General features: G+C 46.0%; 1 long non-coding RNA gene across 3 annotated transcripts in view; it reads right to left on the bottom strand.

Moving 5' to 3' along the window:
• Positions 1–27856, bottom strand: part of LOC102546824 (uncharacterized) — a 59377-nt gene that overhangs the window by 29272 nt on the left and 2249 nt on the right. Inside the window, exon 3 of one of the 3 annotated variants that reach the window (XR_005503563.2) lies at positions 1356–27404. The exons of 1 other annotated variant lie outside the window; for it this stretch is intronic. This is a non-coding gene — a long non-coding RNA (uncharacterized LOC102546824). Of the gene's footprint in view, positions 1–1355; positions 27405–27856 lie in introns of those variants that run through there. One more of the 3 variants, XR_005503565.2, reaches the window with a different exon arrangement.

Below are 27856 nucleotides of genomic sequence, written 5' to 3'. Positions count from 1 at the left end.
TGTTTAGGTGCCTCATAGTTCTCAAATGGGAAAGAAATGACTAGCATGGTATATCGTCCGTCATTACCAGAAATAATGAAGCAGCATGATCTGAAATGAGGGAACCGGACTTTGTCCGGAAAACTTACTTCCTATCAAAGAAGTTTAATTTGAGTCATTTTTCACCATCTCCCAAGTAGATTTCACGTGTTCCTTTCTCTTACCAAGTGTCCACTGCTAAATAGAGGCAGGGCTACATAGATTGGTTCTTGGGAGCCAAGAATTATGAGGTCTTCTCTAGAAAACAACTTTACTTCTTTTTTATTAACCTGAAAGTAACTGAAGGTTCTAATTGGGGGTGGGGGGGTGATGTCTTTGTCCTTTGCTGTTCAGGAAGGAGCGCTCCCTACCCATGGCTACCTTCCATCAATGCTAGTGGCCAAGTGAACGTTATCACACACCGTTATGACATACGGCTCCATACAGCAGGAGGGTCTCCCATGTCAACATCCACATTATTCATAGGGAAGGGTAAATTCAGGAGCTACAGACAGCTGTAGGGTTTTTTTTTAAAGTACCCGGAGTACCTGGAGTTGTCTGGCGATGTTTCATGCCAGCTTTTTGTCTTGGTTGAGGGGTGTTTATCAAACCTTCAAAGGTACCTTTGACTATTCTGTCAGGAGGAGTTCCGAGCTTCCTGGGCAGCAGGATTGATAAAGCTTGCTATTTGCCTCTATAATTTCTAGACGAAGTGAAGGTTTTTAAGAAACACCCTATTTTGTCCAGAAATGGCTATGGTCTGAAGACTGCAGCTTTTCTGCAGAAATTGTCACAGACAGCACATGTAAACCCAGGAAGGCTCAGACTTAACCCACATGCTGGATCATTTTCTCAAAAATAGAAGGCTTCCTTTCTTTTTAGGGTCATGCTAGCTTGCATTTGGCCTCCAGCCTTTCCTCCCTCCTCCCTCTGAACCAACTGAGGGAGAACTGTGGTACTTTCATCATACAAAGGGTTAAATGCCCTCGACACCATGGGCAGAATGCAGCACTCTGATCTAGCTAAGAATATAATCAGTTTTTCTCTTACAATGCATCTGTATTAAGAATCAGATTCAAAAGGAATATTGTGCTGTTGATAATTTACAAGGTCACACCCTGTGTTTCTAACAAAAGTAGGAGCAAGAAAGTGATGCCTTTCTTCCAATCAACCACAACAGAGAGGACATTATCAAAGGCTGTATTTGCTAGAATCTGCACTATCTGGTTCCCCATTTCACAAATCGATCCCTGGTTCCTAAATCAAAGGCTTACGTGCAGTCAAGCAGGGGATGAATGCAGTGCAATGCATCCTGGGAGTCACCAACACACCAGGGAGGGGAGCCTAAGCTCTAAGGGAAGGTGCTGGAAGAGAAAAGGTGGCAGGAAGATTTTTCTCTAATGGTTTGAGGTTCCTCTGACAGCACTGTTTCCCTGATCCGAAAGCATATGGAAACCTGCTCAAGAAGTGGGGACATTTCCGAGGTAAGATTGCTGAGAGCTACAGAGAAAGAAGGTCTTCAAACGAGGGTGCCTCTCGCTTTCCTGGTTCCTGTCTCTGCATCGCCCCCGAGTGACAGCCCTGACAACAGATGACGACCCTTTTCCAGATGCTTTGGTGACTTTCTGACCTGCCCCCAAGAGTTAATAGTAACTACCTTTCAACTCAGACTTTCCTGTTTGAAAAACAATGAAACATTTATGTTTCACGATTCTGCAAAGTCACTGTTCCTGAGGTGAGCAAGCCGATTTGCACAGATAATGAACGAAGCTGAGCTCTTTTTCATAGAGACATAAAGCTGCAGAGCAGGGATTTTTAAACACAAACTACCAACCTCCAAATCCTCCACTTTTCTGCATTCGGATGACAGTGGGTTAGGATAAGATGTACATGCTTTAGCCCGCTGTGTCTGCCTTTCCGAACGGGAGGCTGGAGAGATGTGATGTGCTTTTTTGTTTTTCTTTTCTCAAAATTAATCTTTGAAGAATCCAGAGCACTCCTGCGTTTATGGACTTATACATTATTTGCACTGTTTTGAAATATTCAGGGAGAGAGGAAATATAATTCTTTGCCTTTGAATAAGCTAACAGCAGTAGGCAAGGAACGGGAGCCAGCTGAGGCAGCCTGATTGCTCCATACTCGGATGCTGGCGTTCTGAGAGCTGGGCTGGTGGGAGGAGGGCTCAGCATTGTGTACATTGTGCCTGGAATCAGCACCAGCCCACAGGGGCCCCAGGAGTTCCCTCCTGTATCACTTTATCCCATAGCCACTTAGGTGCTCTGGCGGGAACTCAGCCAGGATAACCAGTGCTTGGCTTGCCAGATTAATCCTGGCCACTTCTATTTCACAAGTGGAAAATAAAGCAAAGAAAGTTGTCCGATACCTAAACAGAAGAAAAAAATCAAAGGAAGATGTCAGGATCTTCCTACGATGCTAGTGGCTTTTTCTACAGAATAGCCTTATAGCTAAACTCAAAGGGAAAATTATTAGAGAAAAGAAAAGTTTGAAGTTACTTTTTATTGTTTTATTAAATATCAGGCTGCCTATCCAAAGGGGGAATTAATTCTCTCTGATACAGGATTTTCTTTCAATAGCAGATTGGTGTGTCCGTGGAAATGTGCCTTACTGGGTTGTTGTTGTTGTTTTTCTGTGTCTTCAAAGATGTGTGGTTCTAACTGTCAGGGAGGGACCCCAAAATGCCAGTGATCTTTTCTCTTAACTGCCTCCCCTCCACCAGCCCTGATGTTTGAGCATCGGCGGTTCAGTTGTGGACCTCCACCAAGCCCAGCGCCTGCTCCATGGCGCTTTGCGGAGATTCATCAGAACAATAGGCCAGCATTTGGGAGAAGGTAGTCATTCTACAATTCTGCTTTCCTACCATCTGTCCCCTGATTTCTTTCAACTACGAGGCTAGTCACTGACTTTGGAATACGGGCAGAATACCAGGGCTCTGGAGTGCTCTGCGTGCAGTTCAAAGGAGTAGGCATGCTCGTGAACTCTACAGCTGCCTCTTACCACACGAAGTAGACTGCTGGGTAGAGATGCACCTCACCATTGTAATGGAAACACGTTAAGCTCTCAAGAGTTGGCCTGTGTTTCTGTGAGCTGGAAGGGAGCTGCCTCATGGCTCCATGGGAGAGAGAGGACATAGGCCTCAAAGGCGAAGGGGGGATGTCTTGTCAGTCTTCTCATCCAGAACACTCTTTATTCTCGAGAGAAGATCAGCAGTCTCGTCATCATCCTGCTAAGACTGCCCATCCTCGTCTTCCTCCAGTGTGTTCGCATGGTCCCTGAAGAGCCCAAGCCAGATGATAAAACCAGGAAGAAACAAGATGTCACATTTGGCCAATGAGTCAGACTTCCTGGCAGTACCTGAGTCACACCACTCTCCAGCGATTATTTTCTCTGTTCTCAGGCAATTCGTATTAATTGACACAATAAAGGTCTGAAAGCCCTAAAATGCAGGTCCAATTCCCACCTCTGACACTAAGGGGCTAAACAACCTGCAAGCGGATGGGTAGAAAAAGCGACAACAAAAATTTTCCATCTGCAAAATGCTTGCCACTGGGACACGGGGTGGCATTAAAAAAAAGATGTCTCCCAAATGCTAATTATTCACCAGTCGCTGTTCCAGACTGCGTCCCTTGGTATCCGTGGGCTGATTGCTTGAAGTCAATGATGCTGCTTTAAAATCTCAGTGTGTGCTTCAGAAGAGTAAAATTTCAAAAGGCATCAGAGATACAGAATAGAGGATGTGGGGAAAAAAAAAACTCAGGCAAGAATCCTGACAACCTCTCCTTCGATTTTTAAGAAGGAAATCAAGACCCAGAGAGATCAGTGACCCAATCAAGGTCATAGTGGGGGTCACAGCAAAGTCAATGAGGTGCTGTGCTTTGGTGTAGATCTGAATCCTGCTTCTTTCCATGTGCTGGTTTCCCACCACCGTCCCCTCGGAGGGCTTTCTCATGCTGTGAGATTCCTTTTCCTGGCCCTACACGGATGACTGGGGCCGTATGTAAGGCCCTTTTGTGATCTTGCTGGATCCCAACAGGTAGAAAGCTCATTTCTTGATGACAGGGCTGCCAATCCTCCTATCGGCTGCCAAGGCTGTGGAAAATGGAAATAAACAAAGCCCGACAACTCTGTTCCCGTGTTGTGACCCTGTCACCTCTCCTGCCATTTCCAACTTGGCTTCTCCCCGAGCAGCCTCCTGTTATTCAAGTCAGCAGGACTTCCGGGCACCAGGCAGCATGTGCCCGCCTGCCAGAGGAGTATTTGCATGGTGGGGTGCAGGTGGGTTTAAGTGCTGGGAAGTGCAGCCTGTGATGGCCACAGAAGGGACTCTGAGGCTCTTCAAGGTTTCTTGGTCTAGAGACTTCCTCCCAAAGATTCCTTCTCTCGGTTTTTAAACAGTCATGCCCTGGAATCACTAATGCTCTCACCCTGGTTGAAAAGTTGTTTCTTGAGATCTTCATGGAACCACTTTATTCTGGGATGTTCTTACCCGATAGGCAGCTTTAAGAAGAACCTAAGTAATGAATTTAAACAAATTAAATGTAGCTTAAGGATTATGGTTGGATGACAATAGACATCCTACCTCAAGTTGACCTACTTTCTACAGAGATGTTCACACAGCATCCTTCACAGTCTCGACAAAGGAAGAGCAGCACAGATAGATTGTCAGTGGACGCCTAGGTGAACTAAATGTCTTACTCTTACTCAATGAACTGGTGCCCAGCAATGAAGACAAAGTGGTGACATTTGGAATGTGGACCACTCTTAAAAGGTTATGCTAAGTGGCTGTCCCCTGAGAGTCTCCACCCTAGCAGCTGACTCAGACAGATGCGGACACCCAAAGTCAAACAGTGGATGGAGACTCTTATGGAAGAAGAGGAGGAAGGATTGTGGGCCCAGAAGAGAGTAGGAACTCTACAGGACAACTCAACTAACCTGGACTATTGAGGCTGTCAGAGACTGAACCACCAACCAAAGGGAGAACATACACAGGCTAGACCTAGGCCTCGTCACACGCATGTAGATGATGTTCAGCTTGGCCTTCATGTGGGTCTGGAACAACTGGATCGGGGCTACCCTAAAAGCTGTTGCCTGTACATGGAATATGGTCTTCTAGCTGGGCTGCCTTGTCTGGCTTGGTGGAAGAGAATGTGCCTAGCCACACAGAGACTTGATATGCCAGGGGGTGCGGGGCAGGGATACCCAGGGGCCTCCACCTGCTCATAGAAGGCGGTTGGGGGAAGAGTTGTGAGGGGTGGCTGACACCAGGCAGTGAGTGAGATGTAAAGTGAACAAATTAAAAAAAAAGGTTATGTTAAGTGAAAAAAGCCAGACAAAACAGACCACAGTCTGAGTGATTCCACTTCTGTGGAATGCCCTACAAGGGAAACAAGAAACAGAAAGCAGATTGGTGGTTATCAAGGGAGTTAGGGGATTATAAGTGAGTGTGAGGTTTCCTTTTGGGGGTGATGCAGATGATCTAAACAGACAGATATTGTGGCTTCCCCACTCTTTAAGTTCACTACAAGTTATTGACCCAGCTATGTTGTGTAAATTGTCTGGTCCGTGCGTTACAAAGAGCATCGCCCCATCAGATGCCCCATCGCCCAGCACGGAAGACATCTTTGGAGTACTTGGACACCCACTTGGCTCAGTCCTTCAGGTCCCCTCATCCTAACTGTCCCCCAACGGGAAGCAAGTGACCTTCAAATCAGGGCAGTGGCCTTGCTGATGAAGCAGTTTACCCTTACAAGGTGAAGTCTGGCGGGACCTTGATTCAGGGACAAACACATTTGGCGACAAGCCGTGGCAGCAATTTAGGTCTGCAATTAAGACACATTTAAAGTGTTTGGGACCGGGAAGAAGTTCACACAAATGTTGACTCAGTTGTAAAGTCTTTGAAGACATAGCATCGCACAAGGCCCATGCACAATGGCCGCATGGTCGTATTTATTTATGCAATGTTACTGTCTGTAAAACACCCCCCCCCCCCAACTAGAACTTTTCCAACAAGTACCGGGACTCTCAGCAGGGGAGACTAGAATTGGGTCTGAATAATGCATTCAAGATAATTTCAGGAGAAAAAAAATTACCCTTTAACAAGGACCACATTCCTCCAGTTTTCCGTTATATATGATTCACTATTTTGCAAATGCTGATGTCTGAAGAATGCATTGAACGAGGCAAAAGTTGAAGATAGCCCCTGTGGATAAGACCTAATGGACACCATCCTGAAATAATATGGAGAGCTCAACCCCCAGACATGTGTCTTCAATTTAAAATAATTCAGCAATCATGTTCAACTAGAACCTGATTACACAAAATGGGACTTTTTAACTCCCAGACTTGGATCAAGTTTTGAGGCCCCAAATGCAGGAGGGGGATGGTATGTGACGTGTCTATATATCCCAGATCTTGTGATTAAGTGGTCCACACACATATTTAAGTGCTGCTTTGAGCTTATCAAGGTGCCCGGCACCGTTTCCCACCTATAAATATTAGCTTGCTTTATGAGAAACCAGGTGAAAGTCCTGGCTGAGATACAAGGGGAAGAAAACGGAAAATAACTAGCACCTCTTGGCTGACATTATTGTTTCCAAAATGCCAAACTAAGGTCTCGGTCTCCACTCTCTCAGAGGTTGGGGAGGAAAACCTCTGGCCAGCGTTCCTCAAGGTTGGTACTGGGTGACCTAGTACAGAGACTGAGCACACAGTGTCCCCTGAGCCTCGAAGATGGGTTGTTCCTTGATGAGTTTTCGCTTTGTTGCTGGCCGACTCTTCTCTCTGGTGACCGAGTAGGGTCTCCTTCCGCAGAGACACGTAGGCCTCTGTCTGTGTTATGACTGCTGAGATGCTGGGAGGTCCTCTCGAGCGTCTTTGATAGGCTGCCCAGTCCAGAGCTGCTATCGTTACTAGGTAGTTAGTTCTTGAAATCCCTTTGATCAGAAGAAGTCATAACCATAAAATGCTTCGTGAATCACCAGCAATGGCCGTTAGGGGATAAGACTGTCAGATACGGTACAAACACCCAGTACAATTTGAATTTCAGATCTACCACACATGTGTTCGTGTCACCAGGAGAGAGCGGTACATTTGTTTGTAAGCAGAGACCTTAAAGCCTTAAGATATGATGGTCTAAGAACTAGGCAGAAAAAATATGCTTGACAAGATATCTAGGCTTTGCTTTTTAATGGGCATGTACAGACGGTGAGTTTTCACACAGTGCAGATGGTTCCTTGTATGCCTTCATTTGCAGGGACTGTGGTTAAGTGTGGTTACCCATCACTCCCAGGTAGTGACTGAAGGACACACTCCTTCCTGCCACATTTTAGTCTAACTTCTGGGTGCGATGGTGGTGGCCAACGAGTTCTCCCAGAAGGTGCACCAGGTCAGGGAGTTGAAGGTGGTGCTGAGTTGTCTGCAAACTGATTTGTTCCAAGAAGTTGGTTACTAAAACTAGAAGAGCCACCCATAAGCCAGAGAGGACTGATGCTCCTCCAGGTCCCTCCTAGACATCATAGGTAATCACCGGGGGAAAGGGTGGGCTACTGATTGCTAACCACAAAACGCAAACAGAAAAGCTGTCTTTCAGACAGCATAGCACCTTAGGAGCCAGGTCTAGCACAGCATTTGGGAAGGGGTGGAAAGAGCTCACACTCCAGCTTGTAGCCCAAAGAGGACTCACCTCTCAAGACGCTACTTTGTGCAAGAATCAAACTAAAGTGTGTAAGAATACGTGGACGGGAATATAGGTTGAAAATGGCAAGTGTGTAGAAATACATAACAGAGTACAATGTGCCTTCAACAAGCCACCTGGGCTTCCCAGAAGCACCGTTTACGCAGCAGAGAACAGCAGACGCATGGGACTTTGTACCCAAGAGCTCAGAGGAGCAGCTTGTAACTTTGTGTTTTTTCTCAGTGATGGATATGGGTGTTATTAGTGTTATCTTTTAAGGCTTCCTCCCAAAATCTAGCTAACTGTGCCTGGCAGAGCTGGTCAGATTGCTGCTGGTAAATCTCTCCCAGCTGAAGTCTGAAGACAAAATCTGCAGAGCATTTGAAAGTGAAGGGACCCAGAGTGACCCTTGAGTTTGACAGGGCACGTCCTCTAACCCCCTCGTGGCACAGCCTCTTCAACTTCTCATGGGGCCACAGAAAGCCCAGGTGCTGTGTCGAGAGCAGAGTGAGAGGTTTGTAACGGTGTGTACCCTTGACATTCAAGCCTTGCCTCCGATGCTCTTCCGAACATTTGTTTCTGCAAGAACATGGCAAGGATTTCACTCCCTATCTCCAGGCATGTCAGCTGACCATCATTATTAAGCTTTGTAACCAGAAGTGTGTGAGCCTCCAGTGGTGCTTTCCTAGGTCCTCACAGTGGCAGTTGAACCCAGCATCTACTCAGTGATTTCAACAGATCAACAACAATGGCAGCCAGTGATGCCTAGAAGCCCATATTTCTCAGTGCACCACACTGCAACCATTGGAGGCTTTGGAGTTATCTAAATTTGGTTTTATGCAATGCATTTGGAAGAGTGTGGGTGAGAAGAGTCACCCCTCTTATTTGCAGAGGACGCCTTCAAAGATCCCCATGGAAGTCTAAAGTCACAATAGTACCAAATCCTCTCCACTATGTTTTCCTATGTGCCCTGCAGCACTGACTCAGGGCAGCAGACACTTACTTCTTTGTTTGATGTCCTGAGACTTTCTCTGCACCACCGTGACTCATGAACTCTGAGGTTGTTAAACAGGGGTTTCTTGAATACAGCACTGCTCAAATACAGTCTGATTAATAATCACGACGACTGTGTAGCTAATGAGAGTGGAAACACTGGATAAAGAGGATTCCCGTTCTAGGCAGGAGGCGGGTGCTGTGAGATCCCACCAGGCGATCCAGAGGGTTTACAATCTGAAACCTATAAACTGCTCAGAGACTTTTCCATTGATGCTTTCAGACTGTGGCTGGGTCACAGGTGACCAGAATCATATATGCTGGTAGTTGTAGGGTGAAAAGTGTGTTTAAATGAAGACGTATTGACAGAGGTAAAGTCAGCAGGCATTTCCAAACGTGTTTCTGTAGCCCCGGGAAGATTTGAAACCATGTACGATGTCCTAATTTCAGCTTAGAATCTACATTTTTTTAAATCATGAGTTGTAACAGCTATTCTGGACATAATTTTATTGTACCATGTTTTGGGTACTGACATTAAAACCTTTTGTGGCTGCTTCAGATGTAGCCACAGAATCTATTCAATTTGATGCTTTTTATTTTTTGCATGTATCTGCATGTGTGTGTGGTGCGTGTATGTTGACACATGTGAGAGTACACATGTGTATGCTAGTGAGCATGTATGTGTGTGGAGGCCTGAGGCCAACATTTCGAGTCTTTCTTGTTCCATTTCCACCGTATTCTTTAAGGCGGTACCTCCCGATTGAGCCGGGACGCTGCCATTTCAGCACTCTGCCCTGCCAGTTTGCTCCAGGGTCTTCACCTCAGTTAGAACTGCAGGCGAGCCACTGTGCCCATCTGGCGTTTACACAGACGCTGTGCATCCAAATTCTGGTCCTCGACCCATTGCCCACCAAGACGTCTTCCCAGTTCCCATACTTGCTGGTTTTCTTAAGTGTATAGGAAAAAAAACTCTCAGAATTTTACAGTATTTCCTTATTTCCATAAATGAATAATTTATATTCTACTCTTCTCATATTATTTCAATCCTCCGGAATGTATTTTTATGCCTAAAAACTTTTATTGAACACTCCATTTTACTCGCCTGCTACAAAAATATGTATATAACCTGAAATTAATATTTTTACTCATTAAGCCTAAATGATCAGTATTAAAATTCTACCGCTGATGTTTAATGGCAACCCATTCTGAACCTTAATGATAATATCGAGCGAGAAGTAGAAATTACTGGATATTTGCCTCCTAATGGGATGAAAGAAGGTTTTTATTCAAATCAGTCAGAATTCAAATAAGGTCTCTGTGAAATGACTGATGGATACAGTGCTGACATCCCCCGCTCTCTTTTGTTTTGTGTGTTTATCACTGAGGTAGGATCTCACCACGCAGCCCAGGCTGACCTGAAACTCACTCTTCACCCCAAGCTGGCTAAGAACTTGTGACCTCCCAGCCTCAGTCCTTCCATCTTTAAAGGTCATCTCTTGCTCACTTTCTCCTCCATATGGGAGCAGAGGAAGAGGAAGCTGCTTTCCTATGGCAGCTCAGAAGCAAAGGGGAAACAAGGAAGACCTGGGATTCCCCATTCATGCCTCCAGGGACTTCTCCAATGGCCTGCCTTCCTTCTTCCTCTAGGTCCCACTTCCTAAGGGCTCCATCGCCTACTAACATGGCACGATGGGGACCAAGGAATCAATGCACAACACTATAAGGACATTTGCAGAAGCAGATGCGCTCACAGGGACAGGCTTACTCATTAGTCTCTCTACAGGGCACATCTCAGGAATACCTGTTGTCCTAAATGCATACTTTGCCCAAGACAAACATTAGTTCCCTTACAGAGAATCACGTGAACCCTCTGTGAAGAGCATCTCACTGGGAGACGAAATGTTGTCTTCTTGGCACTTCAGCTTGAGGGGGGAGAGAGTTCAAAGATGAGACCACTAAGTCAGTGTGGCAAGGTGGAAGAGCCCGGGTTTGTGAAGCCCAAGGCTCGCTTCAGGACTGCACTGAAAGAGAGACACAAATCAAAGAGGCCAAAAAAAAAGGGGGGGCACAGGGAACCCAGCCACAGAGAGGGGCAGGGCTCCGGGGGCAGCTTGAACTGGAGAACACTACAGACAACCTCACCAAGACCTGACCTGGTGTCTCTCTGCCTCTTGGATTTCATCCTGCTCATATGTTCTCATTCTCAGGTTCTATCGTAACAAGGTGGCTGCTGGGAGGGCGAGAGAGATGACCCAGTGCTTAAGAGAACACATTGCTCTTCCAGAGAGGCTGGTTTCAATTCCTAGCACTTACATGGTAGCTCATAACTATGTGTAACTGCAATTCTAGGAGATCCAACACCCTCTCTTGACCTCCTCAGATACCAAGGATGAACATGTGCACACATATACACATATATACACACAAAATGATGGTGGTAGTGGTAATGATGATGATGATGATGATGATGATGGTGATGATGATGACGATGATGATGGCTGATGTGTCCCCTTGGAAACTTCCTTCTTTCTCTGCAGTAAAAGTAGCCTCCACTTTTTCCCCCTTCAGCTGATGACTGCTGGTGGTGCGTGCCTGACTCTTAAATGGTATAGGATGCTCTAGTTGACCTAATTGATGTATCCCAAGTCACGCATCCTTTCAAGGTCCTACGAAAGAAAGCCAGAGTCATCCCCACACAAGAGTGAATGCACACCGATAGCCAAGAGACAGCTCCCGATACCCTAGGTTCACCCACTGCTTAATAGATCGAATAGCCTAGTGGGTGGTGGAGCTGAGCAATAGAATGGATGGAAATGAGATGGACGGAACAGAATCAAAGCTTGGTGTGGCCAAGATTAAAAGCAATGAGTGCCACCAGTGAAGAGAGCAGGGTCCTGCTGGAGTGCAGATACGGGTACACAAGTCCTCCGCACAGGCTGACAAAAGGAAGAAGGAGTGTGTGAGATCTGGTTTGGAGCAATACTTCCAATGTCTCATGTCCAGAGGATCCTTCTATAGTAAGCACGCACATCATCATCCCACTGCCTGAGCCGTAGAACCTCTGCCTGGGGCAGCCTGAGTTCTAGAAGTCAGGGGACAAGCCTCAGGATTACTGACGCACGCACCTCAGCAGAACAAAGGCGTGCTCACAGGGTCTAAGCAAGCACGCACATGTATTTTCACAGAAGGTGACAAGCCTAGCACGGGCTGTACATGTTTCCCTGTACTTGACTAGGAGGTGTTTGGGGACTGAGGCACACCCCATGTGGTCAAGCAGTGACGGAATGGTGACCAAAATAAAACTGTTCTTTTTTTTTTTTTTCAACAAGAGATTCTATGCTAAGGAGATGCAGAAATGTTGAGAGTCAGGAGGGGCAGGATGAGAAACGGATCCGTTCAAAGAGGCTGTGGCTCAGACTGCTTGGATCAGAAACTGCCTTCGAAATCCTTTTATTTATTTGTCGTGCTGGTAGAGATGAAAACTGGGGCCTCACACACGCGAGGTAAGTAATCATCCCCAGGACTGTAGTCTAGTCCCTTCATCTGGGGCTTTTAAGTCAGGCCAACCGGGTTGAACCCCAGCTCTGCTACTGACTCTGTGTAATGTTAAGGAAGTCTCTGCTTCTTCCTCTACAAACAGATGCTCGTTAATTATAGCAACAGGCTTGCGTTTGCGCCTAACATAGACCTGGATCGCTTGCCTTGACCTTCTGAAGCTCAACTAGAACCTAAGCTCTTTAAACAAAAGAGCTCACTAGGCTGTCCAGAATAACACACACACACACACACACACACACACACACACACACACACACACACACACACACACACAGACTTCAATTCCAGGAGCACATTTTCCTCCACTCCCCACCACCTTTTTCTTAGAACCAGATGAGCACAAAGCTGTTTGACGGCTTTTGAATTTACAGAGTCCCCCCACCTTCTGCCCCCAACTCTTTTGAGCATCTCGGGCCAGATGAATTCTCCACGTCAGCAGAATTTTACATATGTTATGCAAAAGTACATCACTGAAACACAGAGCAAAAGACATAAATAATGCAAATTGAACATCCATCTTAACCCCAGCCAGATGAGGTGGGGTGGGGCTACAATTAGCTAGGGAGAGCTGACAATGGCTATTGTGGCGACATAATCTATGGGAGGTGTCCGGTTACAACCAGCGCATTTGCAGGGCAGAAATATGGTGCCCGATAAAGGGAAAGGACAAAGAGAAACGGTGAAGGGCCAGAAAACATGGTCGGCAGACAGATAAACAGAACCCCCTGAGATGGACAGGCAGGGGGAGGCACACACAAGGGAAGGCCAGCTTTGGTTTTGAGTCAGGGCAGAAAATGGCAGTGTTGTCCTTGAAATCCCTGCTGTGGGGTCATGATCAAGCTGTTGATTCTGTTGCAGTCTAAATTACAAAGGACTGCAATTATATGTGGAAAATTGTCCGGCCGTGTCCCCCGAGCAGATGGGAAGGCCGTGGCGGCAGATGATATGAAGTTAGCAAGCTGCCGGCCCTTCCCTCCTTGGCGTGGGCAGAGGCTGCCTGGGCACCGAGGCCAGCATCATCGAGAACAAAACAGCCACTTTAAAAACAGCCTATTGTCTGTTTACTTAAGACTCAAGTCATCAGCTGGTTTGAACACTTGGTCCCCGGCAGAGGAAGAAGTGTGGGGAGTTTTCTTATCGCTTGCCACCTACTCTGGCAACCCTGAATTGTGTCCTTGTGTTGCGAGTTCTGCCCTGGGCACAGGTAGGACAGTGGAAAGGAATATCAATCTGGCTCTCCGGTGAAGGATGCCAGCCCCCTTGCTTCTGGAGGCTGTGCTGGCCAGAGTTAGCTGCAATCACAGTACAAAGCTTCACTGCAAGGTTTTCCTGGAGAGGTACTCTAGGCACACAGAGAAGAGGCAAGCAGCCCGAGGAGAATGGTCCTCACCAAATGGCCTGGGGGGTGGTAGGGAGTAGAGCCAGCCTGTTCTGATCAGCAGCTGCTGGGGAGCCAACCCGAGTTGCCAGCAAGTCCTGATTATTTGGAGGCTCATATCCCGGGAGAATCATCACCCAGCAGAGAGAGCCTCAACATTATCACAATCATCACCAAACTTAGTAATGACAATCAACAGTCTTGGTTCTGGTCATAAAAACAAGCAAATGGAAAGCTAATGCTTACAGTGTGCCTGGCATCATGCTAAATACTTAAAGAATCTGTGCGTTGAGGAGCGTGCTTCTGTTAGTTTTACTTCAGTAGTAAAAGGGATTGTGGTGCAGAGGGAGTCGTCTCTCCAAGGCCACTGAGTAGCCTAACCACTCTTCATTCTTCCCAGGAGTTGCCTCTAACGTCATTTCTGCAGCTCAGCTCTTGGCTGGCCTGACGTCTTGCTTGACAGCGTCCTCGTTCTGTGATCAGGTCTCAAGATAACACGTGTAACTCATAGATGACTCATGCTCTTGGAACTCTTGGGCTGCTGGGTGCAGAAGCCTGGTCTGGCCTGCTAGAGGATGAGAAGTCATGTGGAACAGATATGCACTGTCCCAATATAGATCAGTCTATTCCAGCCAGGGCCCCTGGCCTCATGAGAAAGTCTAGACCACTGATTCTCAACCTTTCTACCGCTGCAACCCTTTAATGCAGTTCCTCGTGTTGAGTGTTCCTACTCCATAGCTGTAATTTTGCTACTGCTATGAATTGTAATGTAAATATTTTTGGAGATAGAGGTTTGGGAATCAATGGTCTAACCATATTCTGGTGAGCATGGCCACCCACACTGGCAGGACATCCAGTGAATCTCCTAACCTATAAACAAGGATGCCTGGTATTGTTCTAGGCTACTAAGATTTGGGATGGTTGTTACTCAGCAACAAAAACAAAAACAAACAAAAACAAAACAAGCATTCTACCCTAGCTTTCTTGCTCCAAAAGCCCCTTCAACCTTTACTAGTGATAACACATCCTTCTGCGCCCTTTGTTCACCACATATGCAATTCTGTTGTTTTTTCCAAGTGGGTTCTAATAGCAGATGTTGCCGGTTGTCCATGGTGTTCACTTTCTGGCAGAGCCCCTGAGACACAAGAGCCTTCTCCCCCGACCTCCAGGGAAAAATCCCAATTGAAAAAGCCAATAGTGGTGGCTGCAGGACTTTCGTCAGACACTGGCTGGGATGACCTTCTGACCTGTTTCTGACTGAGATGGATGGCCCAACTGAGAGTCTTTCTGGAAAAATGCTCCTCTTGCTTATGCCACAAATACCAAAATGGATTTAAAAAATAGTTGTACCCTGCTCACCAGCTCTCAACAGAAAGGCCTGGCTGAGGCTGGCCCACATGTCGAGGACGGCACAGCATGGACCTGTAGGAAAAGCATCTTGATATTACTGGGAGGCAAAAGCATGCCTGGGACCCAGACAATGCCTCTTTTGGTTGCTCCATTTTGTTCAAGACGGTTCTAAATATTTAAAACATTACTGTTATTTTAACCTTGCAACCAAAGGTGTTTTGAAGGAAAGTATTGCAGACATCAGTGGAAAGGACCCTGGCCACTCACTCTTGTTTCTCATAAACACACACAGAAGACACTGAAGTGCATTTTCTGAAGGCCTGGCCTCTTGGTACTCCATATTGAGAACCTACCTTGGCACTTTGGGCTGACTTCAGAAGAAAGTAGTGGCTTGGGGCTCATGTAGGATGACTGCAGGATGGGGTAGAGGGAGAATAATTTGGAGGAAGTTCTGGGGAGCATGGTAGCGTGTAGTCAGAGGTCCAAGGGAGTACTAGATAGATGGTCTACCAAAATGTGCTCACCTTCTAGTTGGTTCCAAATTTCTTCCTCATTCTTCCATGCTCAGGAATCACATAGGCTACCCTTTATTTGTAGTTGTCACTCAAACGTTGACACCTGGGATGGCTAAGATGCAGATCAATTAAACAGACGGCTACCATGGCACTAGGACAGGAGCTGGGAAGCCTCGGGTTTATATCATGGGGAGATCTTAACGGAGAGAAGATTGTTGGGTAGAAGCCAGGCCAACTATGTAAGAATAAATGGATAAGCGATCAAGACAGTGACTCTATTTCAACCAGGTCGGAATGATTTCCCAAGCATTTACACAAATGTCAACAGCTTGTTCAGCCATACTGGGTTACCTCAGACAAGCCTGGCTAATAATGCAGAGTGCCATTTTTGTGGCTCTGTCTGTGGTGCCAGTCTGAGCGCTGAGAGCACAGGGACACAAGGTGTGGATATGCCGGGTGTGCTGAGCACCCCGCACAAGCCACAGCATGCCAGCCACCTATGGAGCAAACAACAGAGTCACAGAGTCAACCTCGAAGCCCTTTCATGTCCTCTGGTCTAGACTCTGAATGAGGAGGACTTTGAATGATCACAGTACCTCTACTTCAATGACCTCTTCAGAAGAGCATTATGGAGACCAGGTGACCCTGGAGGTTCCATCTAAAGAATACATTGAGTTCTGGAGGAGAGCAGATGGGAGAGAAGCCTGGGACAGCAGCAACACTTGTGCCCCAAGGGCACTTGGAGCATGCTGTGCCCAGACTGCTGGCTTCCTTTGTTGTTAGTGACTTCACCATTCTCAGAAAGAGAACATCCCTGGCTCACTCTTCACAAACTCTGTCCCCAGATCTTCTGAAACTCCCCACGTAGTCCTAAAGCCTGGTTCCTGGATCTTTCCCCAAACTTGAAACGATGTGAGACCATGGCAGGATTCCAGACCATCCCCACTGAGGGCACAGGTGAGAAAGTGATTAATAAGCGACTGAAGGCGTCCCCCCTTTGCAAGTGCTTTTAGTAAGGGGAACAGGAAATAAAATCCAAAGTCATAATAATTTGAGTTCAAGTACAATTTTGTTGCTTATAAATCAGAGGCTTTCCTTTATAGAAAATTTCAGTTTCTTATGTCTTAGTGGCCATCACCAAACCCAGGCCAAGGGCTTGCCAGCTGGTCAAATTCTCCTTACAGTCCCCCACATGCTCTGTATCCTGTAACTTCCCCTCCACTCCCTTCATGTCCTTCGCTTCCCCTTTTGTTTTAATATAGCAATAATTACACTCCAAGTATATAAGTATACTAATGTAATAAACACATGAACATCACTACTTAGGAGTATTCTTTGCTGTTTTTTTTTCCAGCCAGAGCCCTGTGCGAGCTTGGTATGCATTCTAACACCAAATGCAACCCCAGTCAAGAAACACTCTTCGCATGGATTCGAAACATTAGCTTACATTGTTTCCTTTTTATTTTTTTCCAGCTACATCATACCCTGGTAGATCATCACGTGAGGGATCTTGCTGAACAAAGATTTGTGTTGCTCTTTTCTAGACATACCCTACAGAAAGCGAAAGGACCTATTTGGAGCAAGTTCCTGGAAGGAAAGAGCGTCTACATGCAGTGGGTGCCTCCCTTGGCCTACCTTCTCCTTATCTGGTGTAATGAGCATTTACTGAGGCCAGCACAGAGCTCCAGAGTGGCGGAGTCAGAGGTTGTCTGTTAGGGAAAATAGGCTTAGAGAGGTTACAGGAGATGTAAGAAAGGCAGCATCATGAACGCTATGTCCACCTTCCCAGAATTTGTCCCTCTCTCCCTTCAAGTACAACATACTCTGAGTCCACTTCCAAATCCAGTGAGTCTTATTGGTCTGAGCCACTCCTGACCATACTTTGGACAGTGATTGGTTCAGATACCCTGGATCTCAGCCCACCCGTGCAGGGCATACCCTTCTTTCTCCTTCCTGTTTCTAAAAAGAAAGCCGAAAGCTCGTACTACCATCCGCAGCCACCATGCAGCCCTAAAGGGAACTGTGGTCTTAGTCTCAGGATGAAAGTGAACCAGTGGACTGGGGAGAAGGGCCGCCATTGGACCAGCGTCATACTGGACCACAGGCAAAGCAGGCTTCTGCATGGCTTTTACCTGAAGGAAGCAATCAGAGTTGTTTTATTCTTGGCACAGCTACGCCCATCTTCTGCTTAGGCCTGTTGCTAAGTAGATTAAGTTTACTTTGGAGCAGATACTGTGATACTTCAGACAATGTGTTGGTTGACTGCAATGGCTACCCTGTGGATGTTGTATACAGTGTGGATACATTAGGTGAAGGAATGATTCATCTCCTGGTTGGGGCTGGGAGGGAGATGTCATTACATTGCAGGGAATGGTATACAATTTAAAACGTATGGAGTCTTTGTTTATGGAATTTTCCATTCATCATTTTTGGAGTGGTATTGGCTGTGGGTAGCAGAAACAGTAGAGGTGAATCTGTATGTCTCAAAGAACCTCTCCCAGAAGGGCTCTGGTCAAGGGAGGCTTTACAGAGCAGCGACTTAAGGAGGGAGCAGACATGTTCGTACCCAGCACCTCTGCCATTGTTCAGTGCTTGATGTATTGAACATGTAAGAATGCTAAACTTCTCTGCCTGCAATCTAATTTGTACAAGTGCTTAGCGAGAATGCTGGATTTATCAGAGCTTGAAGTGAGAAATATTAAAAAATAAATCACAGCTAGTAAAATCCTAGCGCTACCAGGAGATCCATTTGGAAAGACAGTTAGCAAAGTAAATTTGAGGCACATCCATCAAGCCTTGAAACCATGGGAAAGGCCCATCCACATGGGCTTCCTTTCAGCCAGCCCAAGAGGATCTTGTAATATAAAGCAGGGAACAGCTGACTCCTGATAATTAGCAAGGAGATCCTTGGGAATTTTAATAAAATGTATAAGAAGATAAAAACAAAATGGCAGCTTAAGCAATGAGATCTAGTGGATAGTTTTAAGCCTTCCTTTCTCTTGTAGGAGATGATAGTTTTAAGTCTTCCCTTCTCCTGGTCCTTACCCTCTTGAGTGCGCTGCATGGGGCCTGGAAGGGTTCTTGATCTAGCTTGCCCACTGAGCCTGATGTTTCCAGGCCTAGATACTAAGTCTTTTACTCAGACCTGTGGCTTACTTAGGTGGTTCTCTGACAATAGAGAGCTTCTCCTGTTGTCTCCCTGGATGTCCTGTTGTCTCCCTGGATGCCTATACATGAGAGTTGTTTACAGGCCTTTGGGAGGACATCTGCTAACCCAGTCTGATCCTCACACAACTTCAGTCCTCCTAAATTCTGACGGTTCTAGTTCATCTTCTAGTCTTCCAACCACTTAGAAACCTGAGCCCTTTGGTCACTGGGCTGACCTACCCCATTGATATATAATATCACACTAGGTCTATGTCTATAGCCCTGGGTGTTTACCTGGGGCCTAGGACCTATCACTTCTTCCTTCGCAGGCGTTGCTACTGCATGAGAAAGACTGAACCCTTCTCACTGGTGGGTTTATATTCCCCCAAAATGCATTACTGTGGGATCATGATTAGAAGGCTGTACTCAGACTGTCTTGGTTGAATAGAGTTTTGTGGTTTTCAGGCTGTCACAGAATGAGATCTGGGCTCCCACAGCTCCTCCCGACACATGTGGCAGGTACCTGCGGATCATATATATGGATGTCACAACGGTGTCATATTATAAAATCTCCACGGAGGTATTTTCAGTTTCTGAACTTGCCTTGCCACAGACCAGTAAGAAATGGCTGCCATCTGTAGTGAGGGTGAACCTCACACCTGTTCTATCAGTACCCTTTGGGTGGTTTCTCAAGTCAGCGGCACCAGCATCATTTGGGAATTTGTTCCAAAATGCAAATTCTCCAACCCTAAGAGGAGCTGAGGGATTCAGGAACTTGGAAGTTGAGCCCTAGCACTCAGGACTTCTGCTGGCCTTCCAGCACCGCGAGGAATCTGCCAGAAGAACAGGAGAACTGTTTTCATACAGCTGGGCCAGGAGAAGAGCTGACATCGGGGGTGAGGGTCAGGGGACGGGGGTTCTACCTTTAGAGTCATAAGTAACAGTCAAAGGAAATGGAGACATCTGTCTCAAGGACCTATTGAACTTAAAAAACAAAGCTTTGAACTGTATTAGTCTTGAAGTCAATGAACAGCACCCACAGACATTTACTTATAGACTCACCTTAACCATGCCCACAGTTTGAATTTTCAAAGTTAATCTTTGATGGACTTAAGTGTGAGAGACCCTTTTAGAGGGACTCCATGTTTATTTCCCCTTCTTTCTCAGGGAGATGCCAAGTGTAACCTGAGGTCCAGTCTTAGCTCCCTCTCCTTCTTTAGTCTCAGCTCTCCATAAATAGAAATAACAATTAAGTTAACCCCACAGACATTTTAAAGGATTAGATGGCTGGAGAAAGAAAGCCTTTAACGTGGTAACTATTACTGTAAGTCTTCATCTACCACAGAGTGCTTCTCGATTGGCTCAGTGGTGCTTCCTTGGCATGATCACCCAAAGTCAGAGCCAGAGCCTCAAATGGAGACGCCTAAGGGAGAATTCCCACCGCTGGACTAAGCTTACATTCCGCTTCATGAGCTGGCTTTGAAGGAAGCAATGGCTTTCTCGCCCAAGTACATCTCATCCTTGGAATATGACAGTTGATGGCGGCATGACCACGAAGCCCAAAAGCACTAGTCAGACATGTGTCCAGCTCCGCAGAGAGGGGCACACTAGAACGAGGCCCCAAAGCCCTGTCTGCCAAGTCTCCCTATCTGCAAGGAGCCCTGTGGAATTCTGGAACTCCGAGCAGGTCTTGCGCATTCTGTCTCCCAGCCTTCTGTTCCCGTCTTCCTGTCTCCTTACGTCAAATTGTCTTAATATGTAAGGGCTTTCAGGAAATTCAGTTTTCAAGAGGGAACAAAGCAGCCCTGAGCTGGCAAACGCCCTGCATTTCAGAGGTGACGCTAACCACAGAAACATACTATTATTTTTGCAATTTCCAATTGTCCCTGGAAGCACTTTGCTGTGGAGACCAGTGCCAGCTATTAAGTGGAGGAGCTCATTTTGGTGCCAGAATTAGCTGAAATTAAGATCCTTTGACATCTTCGTGCAGAAAAAAGTCAGTTTCAGTAGAGACAATTCGGGATTTAATAGATTGTGACAGGTTATAAAATTCTATGCGTTTGAAAGAAAAGCTTTGTCGGTGGAATAATGTGTTTCTAATTTACACATAATAGGTCCATGGAGCTGTGACTAGAAGGACATTAAAGTAATGAGGAAATTCCAGTTATGGACACCTTGTGCAGCGATCGCTGAGATTATGATCAGGCCAGTCGTTCCCCCAGTACCTTGCATAACAAGAGCCAAAAAAGAAGGGATCTGGTACAAAGAAAGGACCAGGAGAGCAATAGGTTTCAGGATAGGGAGAGAAGGGAGCATTTGAGAGAATTCTGCTCACCCTTGGGGAAGGAGACGTTTTGAAAAGTGCTGTGCTGACTGGATCCCACCTCTCCAAGGGCCATGTTGGCGCTGTGCCACAGAGAAGGAACAGTTGCCAGTGGCATCAACAGCAGAAGCAGCAATGCTATTTTTTTTGTGACTAAAACTCTTCCCTAATAAAAAGGGGGAACATTTTACTCTCTCTCTGTTCTTTTAGCCTACCAAGCCCCCCTTGCCAACCACCCATGAAGAACACAATACAAAACAGCACCGTCGGACGGTTCCATTATTGAAAGCAGTCTTGCTGCGTTACTCAAAATATCCAGTGGAGGACAAGTGTGTAGCGTGTCACCCAATACAACTCTAGGCAGACATTCTCACGCCACAAGTGGATGCAGAGGCAGGAAACGCACCTCAGGCAGAAAAGCAAAGGACACTCCCAACAGAAGGCGAACGGTCTACGCTAGTGCCGGTGCGTGCTTTCCTGTTCTTTTCGGAGATCGGTTTCTCAAAACCGTAAGGCGATATAAACTAGAACCCTACATTCTGAGCTGAGGAAGATGGGGAAGGCGAGCTAGGCTGCATTTAACATATAGGTAGTTAATAAACTTTGGCCTCCCAGGGTGGTAGGAGAAATAGCACTTCCCCATAAAAGATTTATTGCTTTTACTGTATTTGATCACCCTCTAACTGTCAGGCAGTTTCTAGGCTCCCTGTGATCTCTACTGCTTTGTTTACGCTCAGATGGCCTTCTGGGGGAGCAGTTGATATGCAGGTGTGTGTGTGTGTGTGTGTGTGTGTGTGTGTGTGTGTATTTATATATTTATATACACATATGCATGTGTGTAAATATACTTTATGTGCAAATATACTATTTATACACATATATACATATACACAATAGATTTCAAAAGAATCTATTGGACGCCACCACGTACCTAGAACTCTGTGAAGGTGATGGGTTTACAGCTGCAGGATAACCATAGAACCACAGAAGAGCAGAAAAGTCCGAATATTTTTTTTAAAGAAAAAGGAAAGAAAACGCATTGGGTTACAGCTCTCTGCTTCCAGAGCCCATCTTCCCTTGGCTAATCCAACAGGCACAAGGCTTAGCTACACATTCCACTTCTGCCTTCCTCATTGAAAAGGATTCTGGATTTAGTTAGGGCATAACATGAAAGAACTGTAGCGAAAGGGGGAGAGACACTTTGCTTCAGCTTCCAGAGAGCCCAGCTCCCTGCGGATTGATTGCAATGTGGCTTGCAGGCCACTGTGATCCCTCCCAGAGCAGAGGCATGCACCAGGCCACCTCTCTCGCTTCCTTGCAGAGCCTCTTATCCGGGAGTCTGAGGGTTGGGAGGAATCTTAAAAGTTTCGTGGTCTTATCCGCACCCCATCCACATCTCACATCTGTGTCTCTTAAAGGACCAAATGTAGTTATCAAACGAAAGGCAGTGGTTTGTGAAGGATGAGAATGGCCTGGCTCAGCTGTATGCAGTGAGATTTACAGAGAGAACCCACAGATGAATTCTAAGGTGCAGCCCGTCCAAGTGGCCCGTCGCAGTGTGAGTTATATCCCAGACGGACTGGCTGGACCAGAGCGTCCCTGTCACAACGCCCTTCAACTCTGAAGTTCTGCCCAGGCACACACGTGCTATTTGCTGCTCCCTTTTCTATAATCCTTATTTCTTGAAAGTGCCTACACAGCTCATGTGGTTTTTTAAAGTCTCCATTCCTAAAATGCGCCATCTTCTTTTGCAAACTCCGTGAGCAGAATCATTCATCAGTATAGGACTCTCATCAAGGTACCCAGAAGTAATCCACCTTCAATGCCTTACATGACTCCTCATGTAAGGAATGTAAGAGTAAAAAGACTGTTCAATGCCTCAATAAAATCTGGCCTGTAATTTTTAAAAGTCATAAAAAACATATATACCCTTTGACTTTGCAGTTCAGCTTCTAGGAACTCACGTCAAAAAGCATGGCTATTAACCAAATATCGAATATCATTTAAGGTAATTGCCATTAGCTTGACTTTATAAATAACGCCTCACATCAGGGACTAGAGAGATAGCTCAGAGGTACACTGCTCCTCCAGGGGACCCAAGTTTGATTCCTAGCTCTCATGTCACAGGCAGCTCATGACTACTTAGAGCCCTAGCAGCAGGGGATCTGATGCCCTCTTCTGGCTTCTGAGAGCACTGCATGTCCGTGTGTGCACACAGACAGACAACATACACACGTAAATAATAAAACAAATCTTTAAAAGCATCACGCGTGGCTTAATGCGGCCACTACTTATTCTTAACTTAGGACATAGTTCGAGGTGAAAGGTTAACTTCCTTATGCGATTTAAGCGCCCCGACTCACTCTACCTTGCAGTTGTACTCTGAATGTCAGAATCCTCCTGTGGACTCCTCCTCACGGATGAATGAGGAGAAGGAACAAAGAGAAATAGCTGAATTCACCAAGGACGCTGCTCACACAATTAAGACTGTCTTTTCTGTCATTGCCAGAAGCTGGTAATGTAGCCACGGAAACAGCGAAGGGTGCTTTGAAGTATTATCTTCAACTGTGCTTACTCAATGGCTTATTCACAGATCATTTGAGTAGAGAATGTATATCCATAAACACAACACTTATACAGCCGTTGAAAATGAGGCTGTCATTCCGGCCAGCTAGATTTTGTTGTCCAAACAGTGCTGTGCAGGCTGCTAGGGGAAACGTCATCAAAACTCTTCTCTAGATGTGAAAACGATGAACTACAAGATCAACCTTCTGGGCAAGATTGCAATACTGGCACTCCTATTATGGAGGTAGCCAAGTGCTCTCTCGTTGGACTTAGAGCCTGCTCCACAAGAGAGAGTCCATGCCTGGAAACCTGGTCAGAAACCTATGCCCCAGAGGGGAACTGCATACATTGTTTAGCTGAACTGACGTAACATTGACCTGTCCTGTTCATGTTTATATCCACAGACAAAAGCCCCCCTCAGGTTTAATCCGAGAAGCTTCTCTCTCCAGCAACAGATGCAGAGATTCAAGGCTGCACAACGTGCCAAGCTTGGGTGACAGATGGTTGGTCAGACCCTAAGCAAGGCGTGCACACTGCTTCCTCTCAAGTTCACAGAACGCTGGAAGAGAGAGGAGAGGAGGAATATAAGAGCCACATGGAGGGAGAAAGGCTGTGAAATGCCATCTTCTGGGCAAGGCACTGCTATTGCAGTCACAAGCTCACTGTAGCCAAGAATGGACCAGTCAAAAGGCAGGCATGGGCAGAAGAGAGTTTCACCTCTTAACTGCTAAGCCACTTGCTACTCATAGATTCAGGGAGAGGGGAGTCCTTCCCTTCAGCTGTGCTGCCATTCACTGCTGGGATCAGGTGGATAGCTCAATCCAATGCTCATGCAGATGACACAGGTTAAAGTAAAGACGATTACCAGGCTAGCCCAAAAGTCATGAGCCTGCAAATGGGACCAGCAGAATTAATGACCGGGGGAAGTGGCGTGTATGGGTGGCAGATAAGAGAAGGTTGGTGAACAAGGTACTCAGAATACATTCTATACATATATGGAATGCCCAGTGAGCAAACTAACCAACAAATAACAAAGCCATGAGCTTGGTGGTGTAGGCCTATAATCTCAGCTCACCAGAAGACCGAGACAGGAGGAGCTTCAATTTTAGGCCGGATTGGGCTACAAAGTGAGGTCAGGCTGATTCTGGTCAATCTAATGAGATCTCATCTCAAATTATTTTTAGAAGAGCAGGCAGTGGCTGGGACTCTTCCATATCATGCACAGGGCACTAGTTTTAACCCCAGCTTGGGAGGAGGAGGGGGTAGCTCTGTACACCTCTGCTCTGTTCTAGTGCAGCCTGGGCTGACATAGCCAGACCCTGTGTTACAGACTAGAAGTGTCACAGGAAAGGAAATATTATAGGAACATGGTAGATTTCCCAGTGATTGGGTCATGAGCCTGTACACATCTCTAGTGATAAGACCCCTGTGAGACACAGATGGTGTATCATTTCAGGATATAATCAATACAAGTTAAATGATAAAGTATACATTTCATGTTTTATCGATCTCTCTATGTAATGTCTTTAAAATCTGCATGGATTTCTCAAGATGGTATCGTTTGAACCAGACACACGCTAGGCACTCAGTAGATGCACATAGCCAGCGGCTATGGAATGGGTAGCAGTGTGAGAGGGGGCCCAGCGTAGGTATGGGAGGCAGCAGTGTGAGGGAAACAGGAGGACATTGTCTAAGACACAGGTGGTGTCAAAATGCCATTGAGAACAGTATCCACTGCTAACACTGTTTGTCATTTTCATTTCCACGTTAACCACCAGGGGTCACTAGAGAGGAAAAAGTGGATTTCTTTCTTTCTTTCTTTTTTGTTTTTAAGGAACCGCTATTTTTTTAAGGAACCGCTATGGCTGAGGCCTGAAGGAGGTATTTACAAGTACAGATGCTCCTTGGTTTCTAATGGGACTATGGCTCCAATGTAACCATTGTAAATTGAAAATACAGCGAATCAAAATTATGTTTGTAAATGAAACTATGAAATATCAGTAGCCAGGCAAGATCCTCCAACATGGAGTCTATTTAGTGATAACTGTATGCAGTTCACAGAACGTACTCAGTACCGGATCAGAAATAAAATACAGGCTGGTGGTGTGCACACCCTTTGTGAATTGTGTGCATTTTTAAATTTAAACCAGCATATATTGAACTCCGTGTTTGGGATGGGGATCGGAACGAATTTGCATGTTGGGCTGGGGTGGTGGTCGAAAGAATGCATGTTGGTCGGCTAGAGAATAGAAAAGGAACAGCAAGGAGAACACTGGGGTCAAATTCAGAAGCGGCTTGAACTCTAGAGCGTGTGCCGGGAAGAGTAATAGCTACTCAGTGTCGGGGGCAGAGATCCCCAGTGTATGCCTCAGTCTGAGATAGCCACTAATAGGGTACCCATTTCACAGATGAGGACATGAAGGCAGAGAGATATATGGCGTGTAACAAAATCTGAATTCTGCCTGTCCTGCCTGTTTGGAGTTTCACTGCATGGGCAGAAGGACCCTGAGCACAGAACGTGTGGAAAACGCTATCTTAGAGCAGTTGTAATCGATGCTGGGGAGAAGGGTGGCCAGGAGTAGCTAGTTTAAGCCTTTAATCAGAGGAAACTGTGATTAGACTCACAGTAACCCAGAGGCGATTTGGAAATACCAGGCTTCCCCGGTTAGTCTGTCAGGATGTAACATTCCAGAGACAGATGACCAAATGGCAAAAGGGCCAAGGGATTTGGCAGAGCGGGCATTGTGGCCACATCCTCGTCTTATGGAAGATGTAGCATGTTCACGTGAACGATGTGTCTCACGGTAAACCTTGGCACCACACCAGGACTTTTAATTTCCCCATTCATCGGCTTTTCCACCATTAACCAATTAAGAAATCTGGAGCCATAGATATTTGGGCTGGAACCAAACTCGGTTATTAAAAAATATCCCCACACCATAGCACCTCTGTTTTGGACAAATAATGCCTGTTCCACTTCCCTGTGGCTTCCATAAACAGTCATCTTATTTGTTCTTCCTCCCTCCCTCACAAGAAGGAAGGTAGACCAAAATAATCCTCATTACTTAGGTAAACTGAGGCATGTGGGAATGGGACTCATTTCTGAGTCAAATCCTCTATTGTCCATTTTTTGAAATCAAAGTTTATTTTATATTTAAAAATTAAGTAAAAGTTAATATGGGTACTGAACTAAAAGAATCAAACTCCTTAATAGATTTTTTTTTTTTTTTGAGCAGAGAGCTTTACAAACGTCATTATTTAGATTCTAAAGGTTAGGGATCGTCTGAAATGCATCAAAAGGAAGACTGTTCTGCAATAAATGAGAAATGGCATGTTTTCGGTTGTTCTGTTTTGGATATGGTGACTGCAGGTTAATCTTGCTCAGCAGACACACCAAGGGACTGTTTTAACCTGTGCAACCAGCACAAAGCCAAAACAGGCATCGTAGACGGGTTGCGTAGCACCACCAGAGGGCGCAGGAATCACCCGCTGTTGTAAAAGAAAATAGACACCAGGTGGCGCCACTCGGCCATTTTCCTTCAGTATGGGTTTAACGTACTGTTTTATTCCTTTGTTTAGCAGGGGAGTTAATGGGTTGGTTTTAGCTGTGTAAAACACGTTTCTACTTTCCTAGCCTCTTACTAACCTGTCAGGCTTCTGTGACTTTCCTGTCTGAAAGTGTGGTACAAAAGGGAACTCATTTGCCGAAACCTACCTTGCCCACAGCATGCAGGTGAGTTAGCACACAGAGCTTCTCAGGACCAAGCGTATTCCAGATTAAGTTTTCTTTTTCGGTCTTTTGCCGGCTTTCTGGAATTTTCATTTTAGTTTGATCTTTAGGAGACAGAATTCTAAATTCTACCAGAGCTACAAAATAAAGACGGAAGCAGGAGAGAAGCGGTATCATCACAAGAGCTGTGGATGGATTTTGGGTTGGTTGTATGGAATAGTTTGCCCAGCATTACCCCTTAGTGAGTTAGGGGTCCATCTGTGAGCTGTTCCCCTGCCTGGTGTCTCCCTCTAAGTATCGTCAAAGATGTCTTCCCACCTTAGAAGTCTACGAGGTCATGTGTAAGCATAGCAGTGCCCCTTTGCCCTTCCTAAATACAATTCTCCAGTATGTCTAGCAACTGATGCCAATTAGAAGCTATAGATGGTTCTCGGGGGCATAACACATGCAAGTGGCAAGGGCAGTTTGATTGTCAATCCATCTTCTGTGGCTGAAGTCCTTCTGAGAACAGTTAGAATAGGGAGAGAGATTTGCTCCATCCTTCCTGCCTGAGAAGTGCTAACCCACCAGTCAGTAGACAGGAACGGCG

The sequence above is a fragment of the Rattus norvegicus genome, chromosome 4 (assembly GCF_036323735.1).
Source record: "Rattus norvegicus strain BN/NHsdMcwi chromosome 4, GRCr8, whole genome shotgun sequence".
Classification (NCBI taxonomy): Eukaryota; Metazoa; Chordata; class Mammalia; order Rodentia; family Muridae; genus Rattus; species Rattus norvegicus.
Note: the sequence above shows the minus strand (reverse complement) of the source record. Positions and strands in the feature narration are given on the sequence as shown.